The sequence below is a fragment of the Mya arenaria genome, chromosome 15 (assembly GCF_026914265.1).
Source record: "Mya arenaria isolate MELC-2E11 chromosome 15, ASM2691426v1".
NCBI lineage: Eukaryota > Metazoa > Mollusca > Bivalvia > Myida > Myidae > Mya > Mya arenaria.
In genome coordinates this window covers 45,099,896-45,113,224 of record NC_069136.1, presented here as the reverse complement: position 1 = coordinate 45,113,224, position 13,329 = coordinate 45,099,896, and positions in this window count along the sequence as shown.

The following is a 13,329-nucleotide window of genomic DNA, read 5'->3' as shown; positions in this document are numbered from 1 at the left end:
CTTAACCAAGCGTGCATGACTAACCCAGGGAAAGTTATACAAACCTTAACCAAGCGTGCATGACTAACCCAGGGAAAGTTATACCAACCTTAACCAAGCGCGTATGACTTACCCTGGGAAAGTTATACAAACCTTAACCAAGCGTGCATGACTAACCCAGGGAAAGTTATACAAACCTTAACCAAGCGTGCATGACTAACCCAGGGAAAGTTATACAAACCTTAACCAAGCGTGCATGACTAACGCTAGGAAAGTTATATCATTCTTAACCAAGCGTGCATGACTTACCCAGGGTAAGTAATTCCAATGTTAACCAAGCGTGCATGACTAACGCTGGGAAAGGTATACCAGCCTTAGCCGTGTATGACTAACCTTCAGAACGTAAGATCAACCTTAACCAAGCGTGCATGACTAACCCACAGAAAGAAAGACAATCTTAGTCATTCGTGTATGACTAACCCTGGGAAAGTTATACCAACCTCAACCAAGCATGCATGACTAACCCTTAGGACGTAAGAACATCCTTGGCCATGCGTGTATGACTAACCCTTAAGAAGTAAGACCAACCTTAGCCTGGCGTGCAAGACTATCCATAAGGATGATAGACCGACCTTATATCAATTCGACCGTAAATCACTAGACATATTACGACATATTTGCTGATTTTTATGTTATGCCATGACTGCATAGCATAGTCGAGTAGGCATTTTTATTGATAATAAAACTGATGATGGTATTTTCTAGCCATCTTTCATTTAATAATTATTAATAATGATAGGCTGAACACTATAAATTGTATTGATTTAAAACCAATTTACATTATCTAAATGATGATGTAAGTATATGATATAAAAAGGTGACATATATTTTGTTTCATGTATTGGAATTTTCTTGGCAACCTGATATAGACTAATATTGACTGCCTTCAAGATGAGAGTATATATTGTCAACCTGAAGTAAATACTGTCGACCGAGACAAAGGCAGTCAATTACAATCTATTTTATCTACCGAACAAAATCTGTATACTTTTCGATAAAAATTCACATGTAAATCAATATAAAAAAATCTTGAAATTCAACAAAATTTAATTTTGAGCAAAGGTTTAACATGTTTGATATCAATATATATGTCAATAAATCGCATTCACTGACAGATGCAAATCTTGATACATGTACCATTTTTGCAACTATTGTCGGCTTGTAAACTGATATAGCCTTTTAGCTAAACACTATCAGTAAATCCCGTATTCGAAGCGTAGTGCCAATGTCCTATGTTTTACAGTTCTAAGTGGGGTATAATAATAAGTGTCTTTTAAGGTTGCAAAGTCAGTTTTATTTATCATAATTTTAACATAAAAACCAACATGGCGGCGTATTTATGGCTATTTGTCAATTTCATGACGTTGGAGGGTAACAGTGCGACAAAGGGTGATAGTATAGTTGCTGCATGGGCTTTTGTGAAACAGTCAAAACCGAGGTGGAGGGGTTGACTTCTGAACTGTTGTCCTGAGGACTCAAGGTCGAGGGCAACAACTCAGAATGTCTTCCCCGACACCGAGGGACAACAGTTTTGACTGTTACACAAATGCCCATGCAACAGCTGTTTAGTTACCTGATTATATATTTTTTGTTCACACACGAGAAAGACAAATACTTTTGTAAAGCGAATATTATGAAGTTTCACAACAAACATCACTATCAATATAATTTTTTATCTGTCTGGTATTGATCTTAATCATATAGACGATTGAGCGCTTGAAGTTTCGTCGGTATTCGCCGAGAACCAATTAAAATTACAAAACCAATACCGGAAATTTACGAGTTCAAACGTTATGCAGTTTATTTTAAGAATCTCGGTAAAACCCGTGACGAACCTATGACGTAGCCTCACGCGCGAGTAACTGTTCATACTGTTTACATGTCAACAGTTCAAAACATTGTTATGTTGATTACTATTTGTAAAACAGTCGAAGTGCCTTTGATGTGTTTATTAAACAAATCTAATAATGTTTGATTGTTAAAGATTTTTCTGTCATCACAACCTATGCGTAATTTCCGATTATTCACTGTTCAAATTATTGTTTTATGATGCTACTACTACTACTCCTACTACTCTTACTACTACTACTACTACTACTACTACTACTACTACTACTACTACTACTACTACTACGACTACGACTACTACTACTACTACTACTACTGCTACTACTACTACTACTACTACTACTACTACTACTACTAGTACTAGCAAATACACATCAAAATGTTTAAAGGATTACCTTAAAGAATCAGCGTAGAAGATTCGCAGCGGTGCATGTGCTTGTGATAGTGTTATCCGTCTGCATAAAACTACGAAGGCGTTCGATCAAAACATTTATGAAAACTCGTAATCATTTTGGCCAATTACAGAACAACGCGGTTACTTAAATACGTAATAATATCAGTTATTTACGAGAAACTATGAGCGCACCAAGATGCACACGACATAAAGGAGAGGGGATTTTACGAAAAAAACAAATTGTTGATTTATATTCATTTTGAAGTGCCACATAATTTATTGTAACATAAAGGCCTGACATGCAATAAACCCGATCGTTTCCTTTAATGATAAAACACGGCCTCTAAACGCCAGCTCCACCACTTTACGGTGGTGCAAAGAAAAAGAGCTGTCGACACTTCCGTGGTGGAGCTGTGCCCTATGTTTACATGAACAAACGTGAGTATGATTTATAATTTATTTGATAATTTCATTTAACGGACACATTTCGAAAATCGGAGAATGTGGTACCGTGTAAGAACACTTCTACTGTAGGCTGTTTACTATTTCGTTTCAATATTGTGCAAACTGTTGTGCCAGGAGCTTTTCCCCCGAATCGGACTTGTGCATATTTTGTGATCTGATTGCATAGCAAGTACATTTCGGTGCTTACACACCCCGTAAGAATATTCTCGCGCATGCAAACATAACTGTTATGTACAGTACCTATGCCGGAACACAACAAAACTGATAAGCACTTCTTAAAAAGGAAAAATGCACATATTTATAGAAGTGGTGGCGCTGTTGCCCTAGTGGTGGCGCTATCGAGTATGTTTTGCGCTTGAAGTAATATAAAAAGTTAATGGTTTTCGAATGAATACAACAGTTGCTATGTTTATCATTCATTGAACATTATGCTGGTTATGCATACTACTTGCGGAAACAAAACTATACGCGAACTACCTTAACCTTACTGAAAAGTTTTCGAAAACAAATGCCTAGGTGCTGTTAATTTTACCATATAACTATAAGTATACATTTTAAATTTTAAGTTATTATTTCAGTCCCAAACAAAAATTTTCGTACATCAAAAATATTTGTGTATCAACAAAAACTAATTTATTAAAATATATATTTATTGAATACAACCGAGTAATCATTTAAAATATCTATTCATTCAATCCTTACTTTTTCAATCATATTTAACCAAAGTATGTGTTGATCAAAATTAAAATATATATCTTTCTTGTAACATAATCATTCAATAGTTTTAATATCTTTTTATTCTATCCTTAATTTGCATCAGGGGAAAGTTTACTTTTTGTTAGGAACATGTATGATATTGTTGGTTGTGAACACGTGTTCCAAGCTTCATTTCAACATCAAACATGTCTTTGTATTGTATTGTAAACCAATCTACTGAAACCGACCAGAAATCACCTACTCTGGTACCTGGTTGGTAAGTGGACGTTTTCTTTAAATTAAAAAAAATGTATGCGTCAAGTTTGTGCGAAGACTTTCAAAATTAAAGGAAAAAGTAAACATACCAGGCAAAAGTAGGTACCAGAATCGGTACTTTTTCTTAAAGGGTCACTCTTATTCAATATTAATGCATACATATTGTTTAACAAACATCAATTTTGACTGATAAACATTTAACTACTTCCTTAATAATACATTAATGGAAATATTTATTACTGATAACAAGATTGTAACCGTGTATTTTATTGCTGAAAACGCAAAAATATTAATTGATTGGTGAATGCTAAAAGATTTACTGTGATCTACTATAATCTCAAACGGTAGAAATACCGTGTTTTACGCACATTTCTTTCAAATTAAAATAGGTATCCTTCATTAGAACCATTGTTTTCGACATTTATTCATCCTTTTTGGAATAATAAAACAATAGTATGAATTGTGGTAAATCTTATGTGGGAGTAAGAGTGCATCTTTAATGAACATATTTATAGATTCATAAAATTATTGTCGCAAAAATCGAATTTCCCATTTCAAAATTAGTTTTCAACTGTAGTCAATATGTATGCCAACATTTATGAACTTCTATCTTTATCAATGCAAGACAAAGATAAAACAAAATGCAAGCCTGCAAGCACGTGCAGTGCAACTTGTCTATAACTACACCTGTATATAACGACACTCTCCTTATATCGACGATGTTATTTGGTCCATACGCTTTGTATTGTATTGTAAACCAATCTACTGAAACCAACAACCTGTCTATTCCGAAACATACAGGTGGAGCCAATTGATGATATTAAATAAAATACAAACTCCAGGGACACGCCAAGTAGTCGAACATTCAAAATTAAACCTGTTAAACCTAACAAGGGCCTAGACGACAATGAAATAGAGACACAAGGCAGAGGCCTAAACGACAATGAAATAGAGACACAAGGCAAGGGCCTAAACGACAATGAAATAGAGACACAAGGCAAGGGCCTAAACGACAATGAAATAGAGACAGAATGCAAGGGCCTAAACGACAATGAAATAGAGACAGAAGGCAAGGACCTAAACGACAATGAAATAGAGACACAAGGCAAGGGCCTAAACGACAATGAAATAGAGACACAAGGCAAGGGCCTAAACGACAATGAAATAGAGACACAAGGCAAGGGCCTAAACGACAATGAAATAGAGACAGAAGGCAAGGGCCTAAACGACAATGAAATAGAGACAGAAGGCAAGGGCCTAAACGACAATGAAATAGAGACACAATACAAGGGCCTAAACGACAATGAAATAGACTTTCTGGCTGCTCCCTGCCTCTGTCGCTTGGTCTCTTCCCCCTAGGCCCTTCGGCATCATCAGCGACTTCGGAGGCGGCGTCTTCGCTGGTGTCCTTGGCGATAGAGCGTCAAACCCACAAAATAGCGGATCGAGATGGTCCTCTGCACTTGGGAGGACCGCCGTGTCCTCAATAACCTGGTCACAACTACCGGCCGTCGACCTCTTTGGTCTGCAACCGCGATGCCAACTGGCTAGCCCACTTCGGTGCAGTGTTTCCCCTATACGACTTAAGCTTATTATGGTGGAGCAAACGTTTGCGCCGCGTTTGTCCAATTGAACCACGTGGTTCAACGCAGATCGACTTTCTATTATAACGAATGGCCCGTCGAAAGCCTTCTGGAGCTTTGGATTTACCCCAACCCGACGAGTCTCGTGTAGGCACCATACTATGTCGCCTACCTTGTACTTCGTGAAAGCTAACCTCCGGTCGTACACCTCCTTACTGCGTTCGGCCTCCTTACCTAAATGTGTTCTCGCTACCTCGTGGGCCCTCTGCATAGTCTGTCTTAAACTAACAACGTATTCTGCCTCACTACGGATATGCTCATCACTGTCCCTTACTGTAGGGTACTGAAGATCCGCCGGAAGTCTTACCTCCCTACCGAGGGCCAGCATGTTTGGACTAAGTTAAGTAGCCTGATGAGGCGTTGCCCTGTATGCGTTGGCGATACAACCAAGATGTAAATCCCAGTCGTCCTGCTCCTCGGACAAGAACGCTCTTACCATCTTGACAATAGTCCGATTGGCTCTCTCCACTTGACCATTTCCCTGTGGATTACGCGCGCTAGTCCGGATCTTTTTCACTGCCAATAATTCGCAAAGCTCCTTAAGGAGCCGGCTCTCGAAAGCCGTTCCCTGGTCAGAGTGGATGGCCAATGGGGTTCCCCAGCGGTTAACCACGTGGTCAACCACTATTTTTGCACATTGTTCAGCGGTCTGGCTCGGTACTGGGACAACTTCTATGTATTTTGTAAAGAGATCCGTCAATACTAATATATGGCGGTTACCCCTGCTCGTCACCGGAAATGGACCCATGAAGTCAAGGGCTATTATATCCCACGGAGCACCGGTTCTAACGTGTCCCATGGGAGCCCTGGGCGTCTTTGGTGTTTTTATCGGCTTCGCAAACGTCGCAACATCTTATGTGCAGTTCTACATCTTGTTTCATTTCGAACCAGTAATAATATCGTGCGAGTTTACCCTTGGTTCGTTTAACCCCCATATGTCCGGCAGTGACTGGTTCATGGGCTCCTCTAAGAACCTCCTCCCTCAGTACGCGTGGCACGATCAGCTGCGTGTAGTTATCTGTCTGGTCTAGTTTGCAAAAGCTACGGTACACCACGGAGTCAACGGTCCTAAGACTGTCCCAAATCATGAAATAATGGCGCGTCTCAGGACACATGGCAACCATGTCTTCCGGTTTCGGCTTCACACCGGCGCGCTTTGCCCTCAGAACCGGCCCAATGCTCGCGTCCTCATCTTGCATCCTTCCCAGCTCAGTAAGACTATACGTATGTGTCCAAGTCGCCCGCGATATCTCGTCACCCTGATTAGATGGACCAGGTCCCTGTTCGTCATCGGCCGTCAGTGCTCGAGCTATGGCTGGTAGCGGGGTCTCAGTTTTTAATACAATAGGCTTCGACAGAGCTCCGGCCCCTTCAGTAGCGCCTTCCGGAACGTCTTCTTCGTCAAGCGTCCGCGTAGCAGTGACAGTCTCTCCTGTCGGAGTTTTAGGCACAACGGCAGCGTCCATGAGTACACATGCATCTTCCAAATCGTCTGACACGCTCACTTCCGGTCCTCCGCATTGAATCTCGGAATGAGATCATTGATTTCCGCCCGTCGCTCACACTTTGCACAGGGGCCACACTTGAGCGGCTCACTCGTGTCCACGCTGTGACAATGGCACTCCCTCGGGTCTTCACATCTGCTTAACCCATCCGCGTTGCCGTGATGTTGCCCTTTACGATACTCAACAGAGAAGTCATAGGGGGACAGGATTTCCAACCACCTTGCAATCTTCCCGTTAGGCTCCTTGAGCTTAAACAGCCAGACCAGTGCTTGGTGATCTGTGCGAACCACAAAATGGCGGCCCAGAAGATACTGGCGGAAGTACTGCATAAAGTAAACTATGGCCAGCAACTCTTGCTCAGTTATACAATAGTTGCTTTCCGCCTTTAAGTTATTCGTACTTCTGCTGTCGTAGGCGACCACCCTTTCTCTCCCCTTCTGCATTTGTGACAAGACCGCGCCTATTCCAACCACGGAGGCGTCCGTATCTAGGTAGAAGATACCCCCTTCGTTCAATGGATACCCCATTACTTCCGGTCCAGTCAGTGCCCTTTTCAAATTCTCGAAGGCGGTCTGACAAGCATCTCCCCACTCAAACTTCCGGTCCTTCTTGGTAAGTTCCGTTAGGGGTCGGGCCATGGTGGCAAAGTCCCTTACGAACCTTCGATAATAAGATGCCGTGGCTACAAACTGTTTCACATGTTTTGTGTTCTGAGGTACTGGCCAGTCGACTTACTGATGTTGGTCGGATCAGGGAGAACTCCGTCATTTGAAACCACGTGACCAAGAAACAGGACTTTGTGCTGCAACATGTTACATTTTTCAGGTTTCAGCTTTAACCCCGCCTGTTGCATGCGATCTAGTACTTGCTCCAGCCTGTGAATGTGCTGTTCAAAAGTGGTCCCGTAGACGATTATATCGTCGATGTACACCAGGCATGTTTCCCACTGGAGGCCCTGCAGTGCTATCTCCATCGTGCGCTGAAAGGTACTGGCTGAATTATTTAAACCGAATGGCATACGTGTCATTTCGAAGTGCCCGTATTTGCAACAGAAAGCGCTCTTTGGGACATCCTCTTCTTTGAGTGGTATCTGAAAGTATCCACTTGTCAGATCGAAACTGCTAAAGTATTTAGCTCCTGCAACTGCGTCTAAACAGTCTTGAATTCTCGGGAGCGGGAAACCGTCCGGTTTTACCAGCGCATTAACCTGTCGGTAGTCTACACATGGCCTTACAGAACCGTTCTTCTTTCGAACTAAAACAATAGGCGACGCCCATGGTGAAGTGCTTTTCTGGATAACCCCCTTTTGTAGCAGTTCGTCTATGGCCTTCTTCTCTTCCTCTGGGTATGCAAGTGGGACGCGCCTCGGTCGTTGCTTGATTGGCGGGGCGTCGCCCGTCTTAATTGCGTGCTCGGCTAAATGCGTAAGCCCCAGGTCCCATTCGGCAGTGGAAAAACTCTGCTGGTACTTTTGGAGGAGACCGGCAACCACGCCTTTTTCATAGTCCGACTTCCCTGCCGTGGACTTCCGGTACAAGTCGACGAGGTGTTTTGGTACCTCCGCTTCCGTTGCCCTGGTAAATTTGGTAGGGGCCGGTGAAGACCTCTCTCCTAGCCTAATTCTTCTCACTGACGTCATGTTCCCTTGACCATCGTCGTCCTCAGCGGCCGCAACAACACTGACCACTCGTTCAACCCTTTCGGCTCTCCCTTTCGGCGTTCTGTCGCAACAAGAAATCGCTTGGGAATGGGTTGAGAATTCTGATTTTACAAGTTGGCCCCAGGTTGACATCCACTAGAGTAGCGGCCATTTGTAATGGATAGTTGTCCCTAAAGTTATCTACTGGTTCAACAATAAAATCAGCCTGCACAGTGTCATCTTCTTCGTACCTTTCTACATACACACTTATCACCGACTCTGCAAGTCCAGGGACGCTGATGTCGTCGGCTACAGTAACCCGTCTGGTTTTCCTGTCCCGCCCCACCTGAAATACTGGCACATCAACTCCCTCTAAAAGTATTTTATTTTGGCTAAGCAGAATGTCTGCGGGACCGCTCTCCCCTCCCCTTAGGATGTCATACCCCAGTAGAGCGTCGTCTTCCACTTCGGCCACAATAACCTCTCGTTCAAGCTCCAGAGTCCCTAAACTCAGGCTGAATTTGGCTTTACCTGCCTTCTTAATCGGGTTGCCCCCCGCACCCACTAAGCAGTACGCCCTTTCTAATGGCGGCCGCTTGTCCTTTGGTATAGCTTCGTACGCCCGTGTAGATAGTATCGTCCGTGAGGCGCCAGTGTCCGCAGTGAACGTGACCGGTACTCCGTTAACAGACCCTCGTACGTATACCCCGTCTGCAATAGAGCTCCTCCTCACGGCCCTTTCACTCCCCACTGTCGTCCCCTCACCGACTTCTTGCTGCGTTATGGCTGTAACTTTAAGGCCTGCTTTACTGCTGATGTGGACCTCCCCTAGGCCATTCGGGGCGGTCCCTGGTCGTTTAAACGGTCTTCATTTTGGTTTGACAGCGGTCGGCTGGTATTTACCCTTCGCTCCTTCCGGTCCGGACATTCACGTGCGTAAAGACCCTGCTTGTGACAGTTATAACACTCAACTTTCTTTTTGGTGTCTAATTTCTTTGTGTCAGCGTTAACGTAACCTTCCAAACGCTCGAGCCGGTTTATCAGTTCTTTCAGTAGACTATTTTGCAGCTCATCTCGCTTTTGATCTGTCCCCGGTTCATTCTCTTTCCTCTGTTCATTGAACTGTCTTGAGGTGTCTCGCCGTTCGGGTCCCCTATGGTCACCATTATACTTGTTCCACTGCGGCTGGTATGCTCTTCTTGCTTGATAACGCCCTTTTCTGTCAGCTCTATCTCTTCCCCGAATCTGTAACCAATTGACTGCAAAGTAAACTGCCTCATCGACCATCCTAGGTTCTTTATTAAACTCCAGCTCGAACCGCATTTCCTCGTCTGCAACCCCGTCCAAGAACCGCCGCACGAGGTCCTCGTCCATAGTCTTCCGGTCTCTAAACCCGTGGGTCTTGTCGTACAGCATTTTGAGGTCCGATGCATACTCCTCTACTGTCTCCCCCTGTCGTTGCGTCCGTCTGCTAAATTTAGCGGCATATGACCGGGCTGTCTCAACAGCCCTGAACCTACTATTTAGCTCAATAATAAGTTCTTTGTAGTCATTCACTGTTTTAGGCTTTAATTGGGAAAATACAAATTGTGCTGCTGCCCCTCCAGCCTAGGCAGTAGTTGATCAAGCCTCTCGTCTTCGGACAAGCGGAAACGACCGGCTATGGCTTCAAACTGCGCCAGCCAGGTGGCCCAGTCTTCTTTACCAGTGAACACCGGCAACTTAACTGGTGGGTACCCCGCATCCCACGTGTGGTCAACATCCCTTTCCGTTCGGCCGGCGCCGTAGTACGTCGTCCCCCAGCGCACATAAGATGGAGCATCTGCGTTAAGGGCCTCACCTGAAATATGCTTATTACCTTCCTTGCGATTGTTCATTGAATTACTACTGTCATACTCACTTACATTGCTGTTATTTGTGCAAAATGTGCTCGTCTCTCCCGACCCATCTTTACACTTAAAGCCATCCCTCTTTTGATGGACTGTAACTCCCTAACGACGTCCTTCAAAGCCCCCGTGACACCTACCATAACCTCGCGTAATGGCCTCTCGCCAGGATCACCTGGCGGGTCGTTGGTTGTAGACCCGGCCTCGGACGCGGAGTCCAGTGTGGCATACTCGTCGGCATCGTCGGCCGCCTCTGGGTTATTAAATACTATCTCCCCGCTATCGACCTCCCTTGGATCAGTCATGACGCGAACTCCTTTAACTCTTGATAATTTTAAACCCCTGACCTATCGCGTCTAGTACGTGACTATGTTACAACCCCCTTCGTCTGGCGTAGTTCGTATCGCTGAATCTGTTATAATAACAGATCCCACCGCTGCCACCAATAAATGTTACGACCTAGCCCCGAGGTCCGTCGACGTTATCAACTGGCCCTTTTAGGGTGACCAAGTATTTGAAGCAATAGAAGTTACGACCTAGCCCCGTGCTCCGTCGACGCTATCAACTGTCCCTTTTAGGGTGACCAAGTATTTGAAGCAATAGAAAATACGACCCAGCCCCGTGGTCCGTCAACGTTATCAACTGGCCCTTTTAGGGTGACCAAGTATTTGAAGCAATAAATGTTACCACCTAGTCAAAATGACGACGCAATGAACGTTTTACGTTTTATTTTTGGAGCAAATAAACATATGCATCAAGACATCAAACATCTGATATAATATACGGTAGTAATCAGCGGCACCGTACACAGCAAAACGCGTTGGCTTATATGAACGTTGGCACAGCACGTCGAAGTAAGACAGTAAAATAGTATTATCAGTATAAAGTTGTTTACAAACTCAATATAAAATCGATGCCTGTTAATTTATTACTTGTAAGTAGTTTATTTACTTATTTATTGTCTATTTAAATATTCAGGTTGATTTTAACCTTTTGAGAATAATATGCAGGCAGATTTTTCAATAATCCAAATCTGACTGTCCTGAGACTGAAAATTCACGGCCTTATATACTCCTATGGTTAAATGACCCGAAAATCTCGGTCAAATGACCTGACCCAAATTGACCCGACCGAAAATGACCCAGAATCGGGTCAAATGACCCGATTGGCTGACAGCCATTGTAAAATATTCAAGATGGCGGACGAACTGTCAAATGACCGTGAAGTTTCCGAAAAAGGATTTAAAACATCACACTGGATTACAACAATAAATCATCAGTGCATTTCATGTGAATAATGGATTATTAACTAAGAGACATTATCACCTTGTGGAACGACATGATTCAAACGCTCAAGTAAGAATAACTTGTCAAGTTTTGAAATCCTGAAAGGTCAACAACTATCTCAGGATGGGTCACGGACACTACGGACCATGGACATTACGGACCAGACATTACGGACCAGATTTAGGGACATTACGGACCAGATTGAGGGACATTACGGACCATCTTCAAAAACTTACGGACCATGATTTATAATGTTTTTAAACATTTTTTTTTAATTTATTCACTCATTGGTCTTAAATTTGTTAATAAATACTTTATTATAATTGCTCAGTATGACAATTATCTTTAATGTAACTGAAAAATCCCATGAAATTCCAATGTTAAACATCAATTAATTTTTATAAAATATTATAACAGAACAGAACAGAACAGAATATTTATTAGACTTAAGCATTACAAGCTTATCGTCATAATAGCAAAAAATACATATATATATATATATGGCATGCAACAATTTTAACACATAGCATATTATACGCTAAATACATTTGATTTGATTGTTTCTGGGATATACATGTGAGAATGAATTAATATCATATGATATAATTTTTAATTGAATATACATACTGTCGGACATTATTTAAAATTTATCAAACAGTAATCATGCATTGGTTATATATATAGCCGCATATGACTGCGTATAATGGGTAATGAAAGTATATTTGATTACATCGTAAGGACCAGGAAAATGATGCAAACATGTACTGAAATAACAAAACATAAGGACAATACACCAACCCAATATGAGTTTTTACCCTATCAAAAATAAGATAGAAAACATCCATGACACATACTTTATATCAACGAATCACGAAGTTTGAACGCCTTATCACAATACATTGCTAATTTTCTAATGAGTATTTTATTACTACTTTGCATCAATAAAATATATTTCATCAAACTAATATGAGTATAAAAGTACTTAGGGATATACTGGCGTCTAAGGTCTGCATACACAGGGCATTTAAGAACAAAATGGAATTCGTCCTCAATATCATTTAAAATACACAATGTACATTTTCTTTCATGTCTAGGAATTTTATTATGTCGACCTATCTCTATATTTAATTTATGCGAAGAAAGACGTAATTTAGCCAATACATTTCTATATTTTGTATTTTCTACCAGACTGAGATACGCTGATTGTTCAAAACTAGTTTTAATTTCACGGTATACATCTAGAGCAGAGGATAGATCTAACCCAGATCTCCAATTACTAATATAAATATCTCGAAGTCTACTCCGAAGCACAGGCACAAAACATTCAATTTTCACAGAACCAGGATAAAGCCATACTTCATTAAGACCAGATGATTGAAGGATGTCACGAACTCTTGACACCCAGCTCTTGGTTGACACGTTGTTATCTACATTATAAATTTGATCAAGTAATATAGCATTTAAAATACAGTTTTCTTGCTTTACTGAGTGGAGCTTTAAAAAGTGTTTCACCATTCTAATATGACGTTCTATGTACAATGGGAACCTACCCAACTTTCCATACAAGGCCAAAGTGTTAGTGGATTGTTTAACATTTAACACCCATTTACAAAATTTCTTATGAACTCTCTCTGAGACTTCCGCATTCATAT